This window comes from Engystomops pustulosus, chromosome 5 (assembly GCF_040894005.1).
Source record: "Engystomops pustulosus chromosome 5, aEngPut4.maternal, whole genome shotgun sequence".
Classification (NCBI taxonomy): Eukaryota; Metazoa; Chordata; class Amphibia; order Anura; family Leptodactylidae; genus Engystomops; species Engystomops pustulosus.
Window position 1 is genome coordinate 52737047 of NC_092415.1, and position 23158 is coordinate 52760204.

Here is a 23158-nt window from a genome sequence, read left to right on the forward strand (position 1 = left end):
GATCGCATAATCCATTAAAACAACTGCCTTGAGTATTGATCCATCAAAAAGTACTGCATTTATGGGTAGTTTAAAAAAAATTGTAGCAGTTTTTCACTGCTGTGTTCTGCTGACCTAAATGGTGCAATACCCTTACTTCCAATAAAAAAAACTGCCTTGGTCTGTATTACATAATATGTATTGCTTTAGGGAGGGGTGGGGATTCCTGATGCAACTTTCCAAAAAACTGTGAGAATCATTAATTTCATTTTTTTCTCTTATTTTTTCGCTTATATTTGCAATATGTTGACATTTTAAAAAGTTGTTACATTTTGTGTACAAAGCTCCGCTCCCATGTTGGCAGAGGAAAAAGTTCAGAAAATGGTGCTTGAAAATTTGCGACTTTTGTACAGCTTTTTAAAAAAAATGTTGCAAAAGAGCAACAGATTTATCAACCTCACGTCCCCTATAGACGGCAATGGCCGCACAGAGCGCGTGTCCTATCTTGTCTTATCTTTCCTATCTTGTCCTATCTTTCCCTGTGATACACCCCTTCCGCCGTGCATTTCAATGGAGAGGGGAGGGGTCAACCCTTCTCTTTTCCATTGTGGCAGACGAATGCCCGCCCAGTCGTAGCCATCGGGCATACGTGACGTAGTCCAAAACATAAAAAGATAGACATAATTTCCAGGCTAAAGTACATGATATTTAACTGAACAGTAACTGTATAAATAGGTCAGAAGTGCCGAAAGTGGAAAAGGAAAAAGCAATGGAATTGGTGATGTAGCAGATAAAAATGGCAAGCGAACATGCGTTTTCTAAAATTTTCACCACTCTTAACTTTTTTGGACATTTTTAACCGGCTTGAAAAACACCTAAAAGATCATGTAACCTAACTTCAGTATCCTGTTGAAGGAGGGTTACGGCTCCCAACAACAACCAATATATTTATATACAGTATACCTGAGTAGACTAAAGCCTGAAAGATGGATTGTCATATCATGTAGATCTAGCTTACGGATACATGGTGACCATGATATCTGAAAACGTTAAAGGGGTATTCTCATCTTAATTTAATTCCTCTGCCGTATATACCGTAATAATTTCTTCAATTAGATGTTATTGAAAAAAAAATTGTACCCATGTACCCGTGGAGATACATTTTTCCTAAATGTAGTCATGTTGTTCCTTAGAAACACGATTGTTGTTCTTGGATACAACCATCACTGCTGGAGTAATTGCACAAAAACAAATAGTTTTTGCATAGAAAATGTCTGGGAGTTTCTGCATGTCCCTCAGTCATCCTGTGGTAATGAACGCTGAATCCAGGTGGTCAGGCAGGGCTCAATAGTGCATGCAAGCTGCTAGACTGCGGGTTGTCGTATCCAAAGACATCTCGTTTGGGACAACATGGATACATTCATGGGAAATTATCTTCAAACATGTGCATGTTTTTTAATAACATCCAAATTAAGATATGCACATTTATGCCAGATGAATTACCAGATAATTAAATTTTAAAACCCTCGTGAAGATGCAACCCGATTTAACCTCCACAAAGCACTTCCAGGGCTCCAAGATCTGGCATAATGCCCCCTGTAGTCATTCTAATCTGCCACTGGCTCCTCTGGCCTTCCCTCCCCATTATATAGGCCAGCTCTTGATGCAGACGACAGGACGGGGCATGATGTCAGATACTGAAGGGGTCTGGTAATGCCCCCCACCCCTCAGAGCCCTTCAGCCTAATTTACTTGCAGATAAAAGATTTTTTTCAAAAGGAACCAGCTATCGATTATTAATAATAAAGGTATTTCAGGGCTTAGATTTTTAACCTCTAGTAGTAACATCTAGTAGATTTTTATAAGTGCAAATATGTCAAGGAAGGTAATACCTAAGGTAAGTACAAAAGACAGATTATACAAAAGAGACAGCATACTGTAGCTACTACTCATGAGGTGCAAATTCAATATCTTAGTTTCAGTAGGGGGGGGGGCAACGTCTAGTGGTATAACTAAGCCTTTTGTTGCAACCGCAGTTGCAACCGCACCCTCAGTTGCAACCGCACCCTCTGCACCCCGTCCAGTTAGGCCCCTGTGTATGTCTCAATAGATCAATCCCAATACCATCATTTCTTCCATTCATTATGCTTTTGGCCTAAAAAACTTGTGAGATTACAGTTTTTTTTACTAAAAGGAGAATATGTTTAGTAAAAAAAAAATACTTACTTACATAAAATAGATTAACGACAATGTGATTCTTAGTGGACAATTTCGCATGACTACAATGGCTTGTACAAGCTTCGCTACTTAGCTTCATTAGAACAAAAAATATTCTGAAGTTCAAACATCAAATCTAATTTAATGCACAATTACAGATGGCACATTAAGCATTTAGAAAGAAGTGTACATATTACACTCAATGTAAGTCTTTATGCCTGGAGCCACACATTCCCATTCTGTGCGCTGAAATTACCATTTTGACAGAGAGTTTATAAATTGTAAATAGTAATTAAACTCTCGGCAAACAAAACCGAAAATAATGAGAAAAAAAATTGCACTGTAGACAGTAACCTTATTCAGTCATTCCCTATGTGTTCATTAAAGAGAAGAAGATGAGACACATTATTAGGTCATTAATGTACATAGGTTTTAAAACAGAGGCTTTGGCTTAAAGGGGAATTCCCATTTTATACAGAGAAGCCACTTCACTATGATATCATACCAGCTCATGATAAGTGTCCCAGATGATTGATGATGATTGATGTATTGAAATGGGGGTGGTTTTGGTTCCGGAAGTATGTTATTTACGTCACCGGGCACCTAATATAACAAACCTTCTGCCCCCTTTTTGCTCTTATGCCATGATTAAGAGTGTTTTAAACACTTGAAACACGTAGGATAGTTCCCTCACGAGTTGGAATGGTGACACCTTGAGTATAAAAATTGTGTTGTGAAACTTCTACAATTTGCAAATAAAGTTAGGACAAGACAACATCATGTGCCACAGTGATCTATATTCTTTGAGGCGTCCCAGATGGCATTAAAATGAAGATGACAAAAAAGGTGGTCTACAGCTGCATCCACACTTTTTCATCCAACTCTGTATGTTCATGCTTTTTTCTGAAACCTGATGGTAAAGAAAAAAAGGTGGCGGTAGAAACCTTATTTAGCAAATTTACTTTCACTTAAAATGAACCTGTCAACAGAAATGTACCTAATAAATTACTACCAGTATGTTGTGTAGCTGAGTAGCTTCTAGATCCGGTTTCATGATCCAGTGTGGTGGCATTATCCAGAAAATTAACTTCGAGTATAAATTGGTTGTAGAATGTCAAGGAGGCAGAGATTTTAAAACTGAATTCAAGTTCTCCCTTTCTCAGAAAGCCCCCTTCACTGTAATTGATGGTCCTGCATCCAGAGAAATCACTAACCAGATCTCCAGAAGTCTGATGCATGATGTCAATCACAGGGGAGGAGTCGTTCTGAGGCAGGGAGAGCTTGACTTCCATGTTAAACTCTCCGCCTGCTTGACTTTATACAACTTTATACAACCCATTTACATCTAACTTCAAAGTCAATTTGGTGGATATTTCAACCATACAGGGCCATGAAAGAAACATGATCTGGAAGGTTTAAAGCTGATAGACAATCTACTGGTAATTGTTTATTAGACCAATTTCTGATGACAGGTTCCCTTTAACCCCTTACCGACATGTGACGTAATACTACGTCACATGCCGGGTGTGGGTGTATGGAGAGGGCTCACGGGCTGAGCCCTCTCCATAGGCGGTAAGTTGGGTGTTTTCCCACCGATCGCCGCTGTACTTTTTTGCCATTTAAAAAAAAAAAAAAAAAAAAATCTGTAAAAAGAGATCAAAAAGTCGTACAGTCCTAAAAATGATAACATTGTAAATGTCATCAAAAGTCACAAAAAAAGGACACCTCCCAAAGCTCTGTATACCAAAGTATAAAAAAGTTATTAGCGCCAGAAGATGGCAAAATTCAAAAATTTGGTATCCCTGTAATCGGACCGACCCAAAGAATAAAGTAAACTTGTCAGTTGGGGCATACAGTGAAATCCGTAAAATCCAAGCCCACAAGAATACGGCGCAAATGCGGTTTTTTCACTAATTTCACTGCATTTGGAATTTTTTTTCCCGCTTCCCAGTACACGGCATGGAATATTAAATACCACCATTTTGAAGTGTAATTTGTTACACAGAGAATAAGCCATAACACAGCTGTGTACATGGAAAAATTTAAAAGTTATAGATTTTTGAAGCTGGGCAGTGAAAAATGAAAACGAAAAGGGGCATTGACGGGAAGGGGTTAATGTGTGAGGAAAAATGTAAAAAACATGTAAAGATACTCACCTATGCTCCTTTTCATCTTGAGCCTGGTGCTGGTCTTCGCTAAGCTTTACACTTATAATTAGCAGTCCGGAGAATGGGTACAAGATGTCCGGCGCTCGAGGCCGCTAATTATGCACGACCCCAACATGTGAGAGGGAGGGTATCACGCAGGAGGCGTGAATTCATGCCTCTCATGTGACGTCCCCACCCTCACCCAGATACAGATGAGGGTGAGTATTAGATGTTTTTTTTTACTTTTTGGATAAATTGGACTACCGTAAATGGATGATTTCCTTTATGGTTTTTAGACCAGCCACTTTTCCAACTTGTACAGCATACAGTATGGGGCATAGCAAGTCGCCGCAGCTTCATAGTAAAACAAATGTGCACCAACAATTATGCAAATTGACCGTTTCAGAAATAAACTAGACCAACTAACTGTGCAAAGTTATACAGTCCTGTGCTACATCAACATTATCACCCAGCAACAGACAGTGATAAATCTAGCACAGCTTAACAAACTTAACAAGAAAGGGGACGATACCAGCACCGATCAGAGGTTCTGGATAAATACTAGCCGACTACCTGAAAGAATCCAGCGTTGTATTCTACTATCTCCAGTGTGATGGATATATCATCAGCATCAGACATTTTGATATATGTGGAACAGTACAAGAAGGTCTAGTAACATTCTGCCAAACTTTTAGACAGCTTTAGTATATCAGTGCCACTTTGTTCTTAAGCATCATTTTCTGCACAAAATCCCAACTAAAATACTGTAAGAGATAATGAAAAGAGGAGCTGTAACAATTCTCTGGGTACTCGCCTCATAGTCAAGGATTGGGCATTAAAATTCCAAAGTTTTTAAACATACACTAAAAAGCCATCTCTTCGGGCAGACCTATGAGATTTTCTAACCTCTTCTCACTTTTCTTTTTCCTTAAATTAACTGTAAAATTTATTTTAAAAAATTTCTATTGCTGCAACAGCTAAACATTTTTCCAGTATACATACATTTCTTTGTAGCAATTGTTTGCCTATTAATCCTCTCCTTTCTGTCTCAGTCCCTCTCTTTAGCTTTACATTATGACTGCCAAGAAGACTCTGTACTATACAACAAAGGACTACAGGATGATCTACATGGTGAGTACAGGGTGAAGGGTCGGTGCTATGCAATGTGTTAATTCCTGAGGCTCTGTTCAGTAAAAGGAGGAAGCCTGGAGGTGAGGTGAATGTCAGCTCTGTCCTGTCTACAGTCTGCACTCATGTTCACGCACACAGTAAACCTCCTCCCACGCAGCTGCTTCATTTAATACAGAATCCTGTATGAACAGAGTATTATCTACAACCCTGCTCTGCACAGCACTCATGATACACATGATGAAAACTATTTACTTTCCAATGTCTGCTGTGTCTCCTGTCTCCTCCATCCTCCTCCTGTATGTCAGCAGCTGCTTTCTTATTCTTCTCTGTACTTCCCCCTCTGGCATCTTCTGAACAGCATGGCTGACCCAGCCATCATAGCAGATAGTGTGTACAGTATTCATAATGCTGTATTACATTATAGGTCTGTGTAATAGTGTATAGGTATATATATATATATATATATATATATATATATGCATAATACAACGTGTAACTGTACTGTAACTGTTTGGTTTGCAAGTATTAATATAATATTAGTATAAATGTATTAGCTGATGTCACAAACAGATAGTGTCCCCCCACTTCAAGAGAAGCGGAAGAGGATTTTAAAAGTAGGGCTGATGGATATACCAGGCTGGGTCAGGCTAATAGCATTATATAGAGATAGTTGGAATTGCTGTCAATAGCTCTCTTCAGCCGTGATGAAACAATTTTTGCCCAGGCAACTTTAGAGTTACGATTCAACAACACTCGCCAGAAGGCAGAGCTAGGTTAAAGGAAATCTACTATGAAAATCAAGTATACTTATAGACTGTAAGCTCCTAAGAGCAGGGCCCTCACTACTACTGTTCCATATGACTGTTTGTACTCTGTAATGTCTCATTTTATTTGTAAATGTCCACTATGAGTTGTAAAATGGTGTGGAATATGATGCCCCTCAGAGCCCTTCAGGCTCATTAGCATCATTTTAAGGGTTGATTTCAGAAGGAAGGATGGATAACAAATATAAGAAGATTACCACGGAGGCGGTGCCTGTATCTATGACTAAGTGTCCCTGGTTTATCATTCTTTATTTTGATGGTAGATTTCCTGCTTCTTCAAAACAATTTTTTGCTTTGTTGGAAAAGCAGCAGCACCGAGCCTGGACTCATTTACAGAAGTCTGAGAAAACATTTGCTTTTTTTGTGTCCTATTCTAAACATCAACAAAATATTTGTCTTCATTCTGAGAGCCGTATCCTGGTGTAAAGTCTCTCATGTTTTTCTACCCACCCTCCTGCTATTATTGGTTCTTTATTACGAGGAGTGCATATCATTCCATCAAGACAAGATACAGCACAAATCACAGACAATTCCTCATAGATGAAGGCATATGACTTATCCACATTTCCATGGAAACTGCTGAAGTCATTATTGTATATTATAACATTCACTGTTTGCTATGCTGGGTGCGAATGCACTCTGTATGCATTGTCTGTATATATATACAAATACAATGCTAGACACCGAAGTACAGATCAGATTAGCAAAATAAAAAAAACACAACTAAAACTACTACTGACATTGGGTGTAAAATAAAGTCTGGACATGGACTGGTCTCCTGCACAAGTGTCACAACATAGGCGCTGGTCACCTGTATCTGGTAAAAGACCACTTTGCAGGAAATTCCTTTTCCTCTTAGATTTGTATAAACATGAAAAATAGATCATTGTAGGTCATTCTGTGTGCTGCACAGAATATACACGCTACATACTGCAGACATTAACAAAATAAGAATGTTTGACATGGGCATGAAATCTTCATATTGTTGAAAACACAGCTGAGTTGTGTAATATAAAGCATACTTCCAAACCGACCCGGATTGGGCGGGACAGTCTTGTTTCTTCACCTCTGTCCTGCCGCCCCAGGCGGTTGAGAGAATGCCCCAAATATGACCGCAGAGTCACGGATTATTTGCTCTTGTCCCGCCCTCGAGTCCTGCCACCGTCATGGTCAGGATACAACAAAGCCAGGAGGCGGGGTGCAGCGTCCTCCTTCTCTCCTGCTCCCGGACTGTCTGCAGCACGGCCCAGGACCTCCCCCATTACCTTCCCTAGGAGGCAGAGCCCACCCTGTCCTCAGGCTACCATAGCCCCCACAGGTCAGTGCCATCACTGGAGCTCCAGCACAGGATGCAGCCACATGCCTTGATCTCCAGTGTTTCCACATGGAGGGAGGGTAAAGAAGAGGGTCTCTGCACTGCCACTGCACAGCAGCCCCAGGGGATTAGCCTCCCGTGCAGGCAGGAGCTCACCAGCTCTTCAACCTCTTCCACTCCGTGTAGCAGCAGGTCCCTGCCTCCTCCTCCTGAAATTTGTCTGATCCCGGGAAAACAGATGAAGCAGAGCCGAGAGTGTGCAGCTGCTGCACTGTGATGATAGGTACCCTGTGACTGCAGGCAGCAGCTTAAGTGTTCAACACTTCACTTTTCCCCATACACCCCCTGTCCCAATCCCTAATCCCCCCAGTGTCCTTCTATTCTGTTTTTATTGTACCATATTTGACTTAACCCCTTAAAGGGGTTTTCCCACAAATACAAGTTAGGCCCTATACACAGGATAGGGCCTAACTAGTTGATCTGTGGGGGTTTCAGTGATGAGACTTCCACAGATCATGAAAACGAGGGGTCCGAAGGGTCCCACGTACCTCACTCGGACCCCTCATCACTCTATGAAAGTAATGGAGCAGACAGCCGCGCATGACAGTTCTGCTAAATTCATCCCTATGGAGCTGATGGGCATGAAAAAGTCCAGAGGTGGCACTCAGCGATCTCCGTCAGCTCCATAGAGATTAATGGAGCAGAACGGTCATGCGTGGCTGTCTAATCCATTACTCTCATGAAGCAACGAGGGGTCCAACGGAGGTAGGGGGTGGTGTACATGGGGTATATATATATATATATGCATGGGGTTCAGTTTGCTAATGTTATGGGGCTAAAGCACCTTAGATGATGTTACCTTGGTCACATGACATTACTTGCTTCATGCTGAGAAGACATGGGGAGGAGCTGCAGGATTCTGCCTGAGGAGGCGATGGTAGCTACCAGAGTCACACAGCGGAAAATCGAGCAAACTTAGTCTACTACATTACAGTCAGATAACACATGGGATATTAGGGCAGATTGTAGTAGACAGATTTGTAGGCTCAGTGCGTCGCAGCATGATAAAGCCCCGCCTCCCGCCGGATACGTCATGAGGCTCAGACCTCATGATGTATCTGCCGGCTGTTACTCTACTGGAGGACAAAACTATGCCAATTCGGACCTGGCGTAGTTTTGCGCAAAATCCTGCGAACATTCAGCGGTGAATGAAATCCCCTAGCACCTGCCCACTTCGCCGGTGGCTGTGGCTCTTCACAACCCCTCCACACTCACATGGCGTGCAGTTGGCGTAGTAACATAATTGCAACTTCTTGCAGTGAGCAAGAATTTTTTTGCAATTATTTCAGTGGTTACAGAAAATAGAAAACTGGCATAGAAGCAATAAATCTTCCCATAAAATCTATGTATAAATTAATTAAAGGGTGCATGGCAGCACACCAGATAGAGAGTGTGGCAGTGTACCGCTGCCGTGCCCCCATTGCCGTCTATGGGGGCGTTTATGCGGCCACATGAACGTCCCCACAAACAGCCGTGTGAATGAACCCAAAGGTCGATGCAGAAAAATCTCCCTCAATCTCTTTACTTTTACAAGGGGTCACCTCTACATTTTTTGGAAAGAGGTTTATACACCAGTACAGAGGGGGTTCTTTACCACAAGAGAAGTAAGACTATCTCTCTGCTAACATGGGAAAGCACATAAGGAGTCTCAGAGTTACCAACACTGTAAAATAATATCCTGAATGGATGAATGTCCGTTCTCAGACTCCCAGGGTTACGTACAAGATAGGTTCCGTAGGTTTGTTCTTAAGTTGAATTTGTATGTAAGTCGGAACTGTATATTTTAGAATTGTAACCCAAGCCGGAATTCTGTGTGACATTTGGATTTTAAAAATGTTGGGTTGTCATAAGAACCGGAATTAACAATACAACTTATTTGCCTTTTATAACTCCTACAGCTGGCTGATCATTGTAGTCTAGGGCTAAAGTACAGTAAATTACCAACATCCCTTTTGTAACTAGGGGTCGTTTATGTTGGGGGTTTCTTAAGTAGGGGACCGCCTGTACTATGAAATTAGTATATAGTACAGGCGGTCCCCTACTTAAGAACACACGACTTACATACAACCCCCAGTTACAAACAGATCACTGGATATTGGTAATTTATTGCACTTTAGTCCTAGGCCAGTGATGGCGAACCTTTTAGAACCCGAGTGCCCAAACTAGAACCAAACCTACTTATTTAAATGCAAAGTGCCAACATTGCAATTTAAGTGGTAACATGTTGCTACCTGTTTTGTCAAGGCTTTTAATTGTATCAGCGTCCTAAGGACACAAAAACAGTTTCAAGAAAGAGGAGAAATTCAGATTATCATTGTAGATTCCTTCCAGGGCCCCCTGAACAGGAAGAAATGCGGGGCCCAGAGCAGGAGCTGCAATAATTAAGCAGACTTGTCTGCACCTCCTTGCTCCTCCTATAGTCCAAGGCTGCTAAGCATGTGTAGCTTTAAAATAGCACTGGTCACAGCATGTCCTGGGTGGCCAGGGACAGTAGGAGTTTTGAGTCCTGTCTGGAAACTTTGTGCTGGGGTGATGGCCTGGGTGCCCACAAGGAGTGCTCCAAGTGCCACCTCTGGCACCCGTGCCATAGGTTCGCCATCACTGTCCTAGGCTACAATGATCAGATGTAACAGTTATCACAGGTGTCTGTAATGAAGCTTTATTGTTAATCCTGATTCTTATGACAACCCAACATTTTTAAAATCCAATTGTCACAGAGACCAAAAAAGTTCTGGCTGGGATTACAATGATAAAATATAAAGTTCCGACTTACATACAAATGCAGCTTAAGAACAAACCTACAGTCCCTATCTTGTATGTAAACCGGGGACTGTCTGTAGTGTGAACTACTCTATACACGTATACTCTATACTCTGAGACACATGTAGGGACGTCTAATTGTATTAGAGTAAAATGGATAGAAAGCAGACCGGACATTACTGGGACATATTTATATGTGTGTGAAAAAATGTAATTTTGCTTCACGCTGTATAGCCAACTGTATAGCGTAATGTGCAATGCGGACTGCTTTTAGGCAGAAATAGGTTTCACAAATGAATGGACTGAATGCGGCCTTACCTTACATTTTGCCCAGCTCTGACTGCTATAGCCATTCCCTCATTTTAAAGGACAGATAACCCTTTGACCCTTTCCTCTATGGCATTCATATATTATTTAAAGGAAATCTACCATTTGATTTGATGCATTATGAAGCAAACATACCTCGAGAATGCTGTAGCAACACTGCGGCAGGATTATATCTTGGTTAATCCCTGAGCAGAGTGGTCTTGCTAAAAAAAACAATTATAACATTCAGGACCTTGGGAAAGCTGGGTGAGGCTGTCTGCCTACATATACACATTACACAAGGAGCTTGTATTACACATGGAGCTTAGTCAAGACATGACTTATCAACCCGAGCTGGATGACTCATGCACAGCTGCTGGAGGATGGTGCAGCAATTGATTATTCTGCCTTCAGGCACAAAACAGGGATTGCATCATCCTGTGAAGAAGTGAATAGCTAATGTGCTAGGAGAAGCACTGAACCAGTCACAGGAGCCAGACAGCTTTACAATTGTTTTATCAGCAAAACCACTCTGCACAGGGATTAACCAAGATATGATCCTGCATCAGTGTAGCTACATAAGTCTCAAGGTAATTTTGCTTCATACTGCATCAAATCAAATGGTAGGTTTCCTTTAATCCAATTTTTCTTTCCAGATTATATCCAGGCCATTGGTGATCATCTGACAGATGTGCTGTCTTTAAACTGAACACCATGATCAGCTGCTTTGGTAAAGGTAAGGCACAGGTAGCTGGCCTTCCTCAAGAGGGATTTTACTTATCAGGTTTTTTCCAGAGTAGTTCCATTTTGCCAGTTTTTTTTTCCTATCTGAAAGGAAAGTCAAAGAATGGGACCAGATTAAGCAAAGAAAATCAGGAATTAGATTTTAATGTGTGAAAACTGCACTGTGAGCTAGCAGGATTTCATGGACTTACCACAGTGACAGTGATGGGACTCCTTGCAACATAGTGAAATATGATGCAAGGAGTCCCGTCTGTCTCGCAAAACAGCAGCTCCGCACTGTTCTGCTGACAAGCAGGGTTTTAGTGCATTTCCATCCCGGAACTGGGATTAGTCCATGAAATCCGTCTGGCCCACCATCCTCTTTTTAACTGCATCCATAGAGATAGAGCTTGCAGTGGAAAAACTGCTAAACAATGCCGAATGCAAGTCATATAACGGTCACAAAAAATGTACTCCTCATCTACACATACTGTACTACTGAAAGGGCAGGTATACTCTCGAGGCTATAAGATATTAATGAAATGTTGAATTTGCAACATTTTTGTTTGTTTTGTTTCTGTAGTCAATTTTCCTAAAAATGTAGCATGCATTGTTATCCTACTTTATAGGATTAGCAACAGCATGTTTAACAAGCAAAGCACATTTTCAAAATGCCACAAAAATTCTAATCTAAAAAAAAAATCTAATCTATAAAATGTATTCACAGAAATATAAAGTATGAATGAAAATATCTTGGGGTCTATACACATAATTTTATGGTCTGACAAATTTTATTTCATTTCATGTGTCTGCTTTCATGCAACAATGTATAATCAGTGAATCTGGGAAACGCTGGAGTGCTGAATGCACAAATAAAACCAAACTACAGAAGTAAATAAGCCAAATGCTGCTTCAGCAAATCTGAAATCCTGTAAATATGTGCAAGGGATACATTTCTGATACAAAGATGGCACCATGTAAGTCACTACCAAGTCACCAGGAAGTCATAACAAGGAATTATTAGTCCATCAAAGTGACTTGATGCTTGTAGTATAACTTAATTCACTGCTAGTGGAGCACAAAAGCAGTCAATTACTTCTTAGCCCGTCAGAACAAAAGCATGTGTCAGATAAAGCTAGTGTACATGGTAACCCAAGCAGACAGCAGATAATTATCAATATATAGAACTCCTCTGGAATAGAACTCCATCTTAAAAAAAATATATTGTTAAATTCCAAAGATGGATAAACCAGTTCCCTCTGTCTGGAAGACTCAACCAGTTCCCTCTGTCTGGAAGACTCAACCAGTTCCCTCTGTCTGGAAGACTCAACCAGTTCCCTATATCTGGAAGACTCAACCAGTTCCCTATATCTGGAAGACTCAACCAGTTCCCTATATCTGGAAGACTCAACCAGTTTCCTTTATCTGGTGGACCCAACCAGTTTCCCATGTCTGAAGGACCCAACCAGTTTCCCATGTCTGAAGGACCCAACCAGTTTCCCATGTCTGAAGGACCCAACCAGTTTCCCATGTCTGAAGGACCCAACCAGTTTCCCATGTCTGAAGGACCCAACCAATTCCCCATGACTGGAGGACCCAACCAGTTCCCCATGTCTGGAGGACCCAACCAGTTCCCCATGTCTGGAGGACCCAACCAGTTCCCCATGTCTGGAGGACCCAACCAGTTCCCCATGTCTGGAGGACCCAACCAGTTCCCCATGTCTGGAGGACCCAACCAGTTCCCCATGTCTGGAGGACCCAACCAGTTCCCCATGTCTGGAGGACCCAACCAGTTACCTAGGTCTAGAATTCCAGGTAAGCTGGCTACCAAATCCAGGAAAACAATTGCCCATATGGGCGCAACTCTCTCTATTTGTGTGATCAATTAACATTTTTTATGAGCATTAAAGATGTAAACCTGGCAAGCAGTGATCTACAGTAAGCAACAATCTTAACTTGTATAACCTTTAAAGTCCATCTACCATAAGATTGACTGATAGTAGACAAGTCCTACTCACTTGCTCCCTAGGATTTCTACTTCTAAGAAAAGCTGTTCATAGCTGTTCATCACAGGGAACGTTCCTGGATGGTGCAATTTTCTACGTTGATAACTTTTGAACCACAACCATAATGAGATTGTGGCAATCTATTTATGATAGGATTCTTGTCTTCTTTTATATGCTACAAGGTCATCTTCCCATTGGAAAAAAATTACCTTTGTGCCAATATGGGGTCTTTCAAGATGGCACCATGTTCAGTACATATAAAAGATAGACCCCATTACATGCTTATGTATTCAGATATGTAAGTTTTCATTTTGATTCTGAAACTTTTGACTCGCCCTGTATTATATTTCCAACTATTGATTAAGTTAGAAGCTATTAATATTGATTATCCACATTTAGATTTAATATATTGCATTAGGTTTGTTTCACTATTGAGCCACAGTAGCCAGATCTCAAAAACCTTTAGACTTAATCCTGCAGCATACCTTATGATAATGTGCACAGTATTATATCACTGTTAGAAATAAGACATTACCACAAGAGCTTCTGAAGGACTGAGGGACACCAAGCCTCTTAAATATGCAGCAAGTCCCTGGCTGGTACAGATTACGCATGTAATGAAGTCTCGGTGGTACTGGCTTCTAAGTGATTAGAAATGATATTCGATTGTTCCTTTATTTATGGATTGGTAGGAGGTTATCCACATTAACCATAAAAATAATACACAAGGCAAAAGCTTTGAAAATTCAAATTGACATTTTACTAAGACGAGTTGGTGATTATTAATATCATATTTGTACATGATGTTTGCTGCTTTTATGTAGCTGCTGTGATTGTGAACCTTATGTGACTGAACTTGACCCCTTATCTTGTGTAAGGTGAAGGTTACCTTACTATAGGGAGCAGAACATCTTCTTGCCTACAGGAACTCCTTATATAAAAAGTCATACAAGGCAAAATAAAGCAACAACTCGCAGGTAGATTTTATTGTTCCCTGTGGCTATGCACGAAACGCCGGAGTTACCAAGAAGTTCCGGCCTCTTATAGTTTGGCACCCAAGGGTGGGGTGAGGATAAAAAAAGCTGCAATTTCCTTCCATGCACCAGGAACTGTGATCGAGGCATGAAAAATGCCCCAAGTCTTGATACGCTTCTCAGTTTGAATAACAATGTAAATCTATATGGAATCAAATTAAGTGAGTATTAAAGCAAGTAGTGCTGGGGTACGGTGTACCGTTCTGTTTACTGCCGTAGATAACATGCCAATAAAATTATCACCAAAATAATCTTTGGGACAAAGACAACATAAAGATAACATAGATCACTTGGTTTTGTAGAAACGCTTCAAACAATCGTTTACATGACAATTTTTTCGGCTGGGTTCACACCATGTTTTTAGTATACGCTCAGCATATACGTCCGGAAGGCACCTGACATATATGCTGGGCGTATCCATCGACATATACTTTCAACTATGCCTCCGTCTGCTTCGTATACAACGTATACTGTGAAAAAGACAGGATGGAAAGACGTAGAAAGCTACGTCTTTCCATTCTGCTCCCTCCTGCTGAGCGACATAATACACTATGGGGAGAGGATATGTCACTCAACTGGAGGGAGGACACCGGGGATATTATCATCCATATAAGGACAGTGACATCACTGGGAAAACACCCCTAACATTGGCAGCAGCTGGTGATTGGCTGCTGCAAATGTTCAGGTGGGAGGTGGTGTCACCGGGCGGCGTGACTTATTTTTGGGCTACACATCAATGAACCTCCAGGTTTTGAGAGGTCACAGGTTCTTCAAAGAGGCCTGTAAATGGCTGTACCGCACTGCACTTTTTGTTATTCATGGCGTTTGTATGAATGTAAGCATAAAGAATCTCCTAACAGAATCCTGGTTAGGTGCCATGTACTCAGCACGGTAGCTGTAATATTCACATAAATTTGTATATATGAATTACACAACAAAGGAAAGAAATAATCCAAACATTCACCACAGCGCAGAGCGGCTCAGTCCTCATAATAGCTTTATGCCTCATGCATATAGTCGTGACCCAGTGTAACTAAACACTTATGACCTATTTCTAGAGGATATTAAGCGCTGTATGAGGAAGAACTCTCTCAGCAAAGTGGCCATCAAATATACACAGGATTCTGCAGGGGAAAAAGGAGCAGAGTTGCAAAGTAGTAGATATTTTTATTGTAACAAAAAGTTGACAAACTGCTTGAACTGAGAGTAGCCGTATTACATGGGTAGAGAAAAACTGGAAAAAAAAAGATTTGTATAAGGTTTTAAAGGAAACCTACCATCATCATGGATCTACCTATTAAGCTAGATCGGGTGGTAGGTGCCTCTAATGCATGTAAGGATAGCCCTTTTAGGGCTTATCCTTTAGTCCCTTTTCTAACTTTAATTATGCTTTAAATATGCTAATTTACCAAAGAGGCCACTGGGGCGTGGAGTAGCCGGATTTCAGGCTACACAGTGCGGCTACTCCACGCCCCAGTAGCCTCCCCATATCCTACCCAGATATCTTCAGTGTGCAGCCCCTCGTCCGTGAAGCCGACTCTATGACTGTGGTAATCATCCTATATTTGTTATTCGGGGCCTCCTTCCTTCTAAAATGTTTCACTGTCTCCTCCTTAGCAACCCCCTCCCTCTACCTGATGTAATCTCACTCCTGCACATGGTGGGAGGGGGAAGCGCTGTGCAACTGCTGTGAACCTTTCAGGTTCATTAGCATAATTTTTAAAGTTGATTTTAGAAGGAAGGAGACCATGGATAAAAAATCTAAGATCACCACAGTCACATTGCCTGGATCTATGAGTAATTTCTTTTAAATGTCTAGTATAAATAGCAGCTACAGGTCAGAAAATAAAAACTATGCAGCATTATGTGACTAGCAGAGGGTGGAAACGCAACAATCACAGGAGCACATATTGTATTAAAAACCTCTCTGGACAGGGGAGCGATTGTGTGTGAGGTCTACAGTTCCATGCACATGATTGTGGCCAATTCTCTGCAATGTGGGATCAGTCTTTATGAGCTACAGTCTTATCATGGATCTATTCCTCTCAATCAGTCCAGCGTTATGTGAAAATGGGTTCCTATATTCAGGCTGGGAAAAAAAAAATACACACCGATTTTGGAAGGCCACGGACCGCACAGTGACTAAATATACAGTCCGATGCTACAAGCTTTCTGCTGTTCTTTTTATATTAAGTGAGATCATTTATTACAGATGCTTTGCTGGTGAGAGAATGACGAGGGAATGAATCAGAGTTTTAGTATCATATGTGGTATGAAAGGAATGGATGTAGGAGATATTTTAGAGGTGATAGAGATCTAACACGAAGAGGAGAGACTGGTCCACAGACAACAAAATGTCACATACTAATATTCATAAATGTTAGGAAACAAGAGGGGATACAGCAATGAGCTCTGAGGAACCGTAAAAAAAAAAGAGGGGAAGTCGAGAGTGAATTACTAAAGGACACTAAAAGACACCAAAATTATTTCTTCTTGAATTGTAATGTGGAGGGATTTTCAATTCAATGGATTCATGGCAGTGTCGGACTGGCCCACCAGAGAATCATAGGATCCTCCAGTCATCCCATGCTGTAACCCAATACTGCACCAGAGAGGTTCAGCAGAAGAGAACCCAATATGATGGCTAAACATAAGAAAAAATAGTCGCATACCCAGGCCTTACTTAAGAAGCAGTAGCAACTGAATAGGACTGCACAATGGCTTTTTGCTTCAGATAAATTCAACAACGACAGGATTATCATGGCACATCGAAGGAAAAATTAAGGGTTTTATTTTCCATCCATTAAAATACATGTGACAGTGTATCTGGTCGGTGCAGGTGAAACACCTACGCGTTTCGGGTGTGCTCTAAGCCTTATTCATCGTATATATGGCAATTTGAAGGATACTAAGGTCTATTTCCTAATAGACACTGTTCATATGTCAATTGCAGATAGAAGGGGGTCCGACATTGATTATAGGCCGCCTGTGCTCTTAGACCAACAGTCTATGCACTCTTGTCTGTGTAAACTGTGGGGACTGTTGGGATTGGTAGTTGTAGATCCCCCACTACACTGATATTGATGACCTGTCACTAGGGTAAAAAACAAGAATATTTTGTGGAAAACACATCCTTATTAAAATATAATAAAGATATACATATAAAATAAACTTATACAAGTACTCAAGGCCACGAAAACAGGAAACATGTCTATTCATTCCTGACTTATGCATCAAAGAGACTTTTCACTTCAAAATTTGACAGAGTTAATTAGAATCCTGTCATCTCACGAGCTGGAATATGGTAACGTAATTATTCATCATATACCTATACGGTACATTACACAAATTGTAAAACATTTCATAGTAAAATTTACTTAGATAAAATTAGGCCTTACAAATACTAAATGCTTTCAGCACACTAAACACGAGCACTGTATATGTAATCTGAAAATATTATCATACGTACAAGTCGTGTAGAAATAAGGATGTTAAATCAAAAATCATTTCACATAAATATCAAAACAACAGCTACTAAATGTTAGAGGTCTGTTCACACTTACTAAAGAACAGTGGCAGGAGCATAAATCAAGCGTCACCTGCACCTCTGACAAATATTGTGAACATCACTATACACATAGGTGGAAGTTGCTTTTACATCACTATGCTGCTAGCACCCTCAAGCAGGGTATGTAATATCCTTTCAAGCATTTCCTCTTCAATATGAAATCTCATCAGGTAACCTATACAACAAAAAATAACCTCTAAAGTCATATGAAATAAACTGAGAAGGGTCACTTTTTTTCCTGAAATGAGTCATTTTTATAGGCTGGAGGAGTAGCATAATTTTACATGCCTCTATCTTGGGCTCTATACTAGCTTAAATCATGCACTTGGTATCTTATTAACCCCTATGTGACCTAGGATCGATGGTGTCCAGGTCAGTTTTTGCAATTATGTTATGCTATTCTCTAAATGATGAGATCTTTGGAACCATTGTACATATCGTAGCAATTTTAACTGTGCACTTTTCTTTTCATGAAACGTGGTCTTTAGCTTGATAGAAAAAAATCACATGTCTTTTGTTTATAAAATTAGCAGACAAATAAACTGTGGAGAAAAAGTCTTTAATAAGCAGTAAAATTGTATAAACCTTTGTATGGTATGTCAATCTGACCATGATGCACGTGCAATGTGTCTTCTGCTGTTCCGTCAGCAGGCGGAATCACTTCAAACGGTCATATCTCCTGAACCATGGCACCTAGAAACACAGTCCAGGTGTCCTATTAAAGAGGAGAATCTGTGTTTCTAGGTGACACAGGATGGAATATATCCATTGTTAAATTTACAGATGGAAATTAAAAGTTGTATATAAGCAAATTGCTTTTTTTTTATTTTTTTTATTTTTTTATTTTTTACAGGAGATTACACACAGGAGATTCTCCTCTTTAATGGGACACCAGAAATGTGTTTCTAAGTGCCACCGTTTAAGAACAGTGAGAAATTAGCCACTGTCATGATGTGTATTATACATGCTATCTGCAAGGGCTATGCACAAATAGGACACATGTCAGTCATTAAAGAGAACCCGTCATGCAAAATAACCCCCCTAAACTAAATCTATTTTCATAAACTGCCATTAGAGAGCATTGCCTCTATCCCTTCATTGTCCCTCTACATGCCTGTAAAACCTAAGCAATGAGGTCCTAAAGCTGTATGCAAATGACCTGTGAAATGTCCAATGAAGTATTAGCATATTCAAGCTGTCCACTCTATTCATGAGTGGGAGGCACAGCCACACCCCCAGTGCATGACTGACAGCCTGTATAAGTGTGTGAGTGTGTGAGTGTGTAAGTGTGTAAGTGTGTGTGAGTGTGTGTGTGTGTGAGTGTGTAAGTGTGTGTAAGTGTGTGTGAGTGTGTGTGTTTGTGTAAGTGTGTGTAAGTGTGTGTGAGTGTGTGTGAGTGTGTGTGTGTGTGTGTGTTTGTGTGTGTTTGTGTGTGTTTGTGTAAGTGTGTGTAAGTGTGTGTAAGTGTGTGTAAGTGTGTGTAAGTGTGTGTAAGTGTGTGTAAGTGTGTGTAAGTGTGTGTAAGTGTGTGTAAGTGTGTGTAAGTGTGTGTAAGTGTGTGTAGTGTGTGAGTGTGTAAGTGTGTGTGTGAGTGTGTGTGTGAGTGTGTGTGTGAGTGTGTGTGTGAGTGTGTGTGTGTGTGTGAGTGTGGTGTGTGTGTGAGTGTGTGTGAGTGTGTGTGCGTGTGTGTGAGTGTGTGAGTGTGTGTGTTACAACAGCTCCAGGCAGCCATGTTATAGCAGAACATGTCAGGTACTTGTGTAGCTGACGTCTGTGTCTCTTCACCTGTATATTAGAGGATGCAGCATGTCAGCAGATGCAGCACTGATACCAGCAATACTTTACTATACATTACACACAGACATGAGCAGGGGGAGAGAGAGGGGAGGGGTAACAGGGGTGACATCACTGCCTCTGACCATGTGACCAGCCTCATCTACATGATAAAAAATAGATGATTTTACAATGAATAATGTATGAAATAACTAGATAAAGGCTGGGATGGGATCCTTGTGAGCTACTCCAACAGGTAGTAGTGACAGGACAAGTGACACAGACCTGATGACAGGTGTCCTTTAATGGGTTAAAGATAGGAATCTTAAAGGGGATGTCTGGGATTTAAAAATTAAAAATCTATATATGGCTTGGGGGGGGGGCTTGCTACACACTGAAACTAAGACTCTAGCAGGCGTGGATGTCAATATTTAGAGGCCCACGACGCTGCAGGTAAAAAAATGTATCAGAGGAGGCTGGCTTTGGCCATGACATGGTCAGAATGGCCACCACCATCTGACGGAAGGCAGCAGGACATATGACATTACAGGAAGTCCTGAGGCCTGCTGCCCGGTGGTCACATGGCCAACGGTTCCTATGGTGAATCCTGATCTTTAAATGGGTAAGTACTATACGGGTGACACTGTTGGGGTTCAATGCCTACCCTGTTTAAGTTTGGGATAAGTGGTCAATCGTCAAGGCGCTTAAGCTCAACAAACTAGAAGTAATGGTGTACATTTACTAAGTTTCATTTGACCTGCACACCTGAGCTTCACTCTGCTCCGAACTTAAGGGTGCAGTCTACAGTTCGGCTTCTCTGGTTTAGCTGGTATAAACTCATTTATAAGAGCAAAATTTTGGTATCCAAGAACAAACCTCACACTTTCCCTGAAATCACATCAACAATTTTGCTGCTTTCCATTTCTACCGAAGGAAAGCCGTTTTATTCTTTTTATTTTTATAAGACTTTAAAGGCTTTGAATACTGAAAACACACAAGAGCTATTTACAATAAAAGATCAAGGACATCAGGAAGATTGTGAACATGAATACAGAATATATTATAATACCGCAGGACACAGCAGCAATCAATCAGTTGTCCGTGTGAAGTCTTTACAAAATCTACCAATATTCAGCTACAAAAATGATTCCTTTTTAATTTTGTAAATAAAAACCTCCCAAAGTGAAATGGATCCTTAGATCCACAATTTTAAGGTCAGTTCACACAGTGGATTTGGGCACAGGTTTTGCGGCAGAAGTATGCGTGGCAAAACCCACCTCATAATCCGCAGGAAAACCCCAATGACTATTCCTACAGTGAATCCCACACAAGACAACCAAAGGTCTGTGTTCCACATTATTCCCATATCCTAAGAGCTATTTATGTGCAGATAGTATCCACAGTGCATCTACTACATGGAACTGATGCGCAAAATCCACTGTGGATTATAGAAACATGGAGCTCATTGATCATTTCTTAGACGACCTGCACGCGGTCCAGATTAGCACAGAAAATTCACGCAAAACGAGACCTGATTTAGGCTGCGGACAGTTAGAAAGGACGTACCAAAGAACGACGAGGAAGCACAGGTAGGAGGAATATATCATTTTTTGTTCTGCTTACTTTGGGTGATGCCACACACTGCGTTTTTGGTCCGTTTTTAAACATGCGTTTTCAGTCCGGTTAAAAAAACGCATCAGTTTCCCAACGCGTTCGGCTGCATCCGTTTTTAAATGGACTGAAAACGCATGCTTTAAAACAGACCAAAAACACCACGTGTGGCATCACCTTTTCGCAACTTTTTGCTCATGCACTTGGTCATGAGCAGGCGCAGAGGAAGGATTCTTTTTTTCCTTGGACCCTGTTTTAACATGTAAATTAGAATAAATTCTTTAAGGCTGTGTTCACACATGGCATTCACATTGGGGCAGATTTATCAAGCTGTCTGAAAGTCAGAATATTCCTAGTTGCCCGTGACAACCAATTACAGGTCAGCTTGCATTTTACCACTGCTCATGAATATTTTGAAGGGGAGCTGTGATTGGTTGCCATGGGCAACTGAGAATATTCTGACTTTTAAACCGCTTGATAAATTTGCCCCATTGTGTTGTTAAACACACTGTAGAAACGCATGAGTTTTACATTTTACAATTGGTCTTTTTTCTTCACTGTTGTTCCTGCAATGTTTAGTAAAATGCATCCCAAACGCCATGTGTGACTGCACCCTCATATGTTGTGGCTAGAGTGTTTAAAGGGGTTATCCAGGTTTAAAAGATTGCTCAGGGCCGACCGGGACGGGCTATTTAAAAATAATAAATGTGTACTTATCTCCTCTGGCGCTGCTGCTGTCCCGCGCCGGGGTCCATCTGATCCGTGCCCCCGTTTGTCTACGGGGGCATGGAAGCTGCGCACAGGGAGCTTCCGGCTGTCTGAGGTGGTCCCGATCTATTAGCAATGTAGAGCGCTGGAAGATGGTGTTAGATGGGAGCTTCAGGCCTGCCGGAAGCTCCCTGTGCGCCCCTGTAAACAAACCAGCGCACAGATCAGACGGACAGTGGCGCGGGACATAAGCGGCGCCAGAGGTGGCAAGTACACGTTTATTACTTTTAAATAGCTCGGCCCCAAGTAATTTCTTAACCCCTTTAAAAATGAAGGCTACGGCCTCAAATCCAAACTTTACAGTAGTGTCCGTTCCTGTATATAGCCCACGTAGATTGTGTCCGGGTTCATTTGAGACATTTGCAACAAAACAAAAAAATTTAAAAAAAAAAGCCAAAATTTGCGCTTGCCAGGACAGGAAAAACTAAACATGTATCACAAAAAAAAGATATTATCATACAAAAAGCGCAAAAAAGATACCGTTCCCCCAGTGTGTATTTACCCTAAGACAGTGATATTCAGGCAGGAAACACAGTCTGGGAGCCAGATGCAGTTCCTGTCTGATAACAGCTTGGATATACTGAAGTTACAACATCATAGAGATAAACTAATGCCTGTACCATGGGTTACTACCAATACTTAATATCATTATAGCAATAATATAAAGTTGCACAATGTGAGTCATAACTTATTTTACGAAATGCCAAAAAAAGGGCTCAAAATTCTTGTGGTTTTCTTTAAAGGTTACACTACCAGCAGTTGTGACAATCTAACACTGCAGCAATGGAAATCTTTGTAACTGTACCTTCATGTTTGTTGTTAGTAGCAGCAGGACTGTGAAGAATACATTCACATTCCAGGATTACAGCTGGACTTAGATCACTAGGGTAGTCTCCTCATACTCCTGTGTTCTTTGATCTCTTCATTCAAACTTCAC

The 23158-nt window shown here is 41.0% G+C and overlaps 1 protein-coding gene and 1 long non-coding RNA gene across 4 annotated transcripts in view; one reads left to right on the forward strand and one right to left on the reverse strand.

Annotated features, from left to right (window-relative positions):
* The window catches only part of LOC140132780 (uncharacterized), a 52696-nt gene extending 37944 nt beyond the window's left edge, over nucleotides 1-14752 (forward strand). Inside the window, exons 2-4 of the long non-coding RNA XR_011855710.1 lie at nucleotides 5395-5473; nucleotides 11395-11474; nucleotides 14393-14752. This is a non-coding gene — a long non-coding RNA (uncharacterized lncRNA). The remainder of the gene's footprint in view (nucleotides 1-5394; nucleotides 5474-11394; nucleotides 11475-14392) is intronic.
* DTNA (dystrobrevin alpha) overlaps nucleotides 1-23158 on the reverse strand; it is a 175252-nt gene that overhangs the window by 146607 nt on the left and 5487 nt on the right. The window lies entirely within an intron of this gene.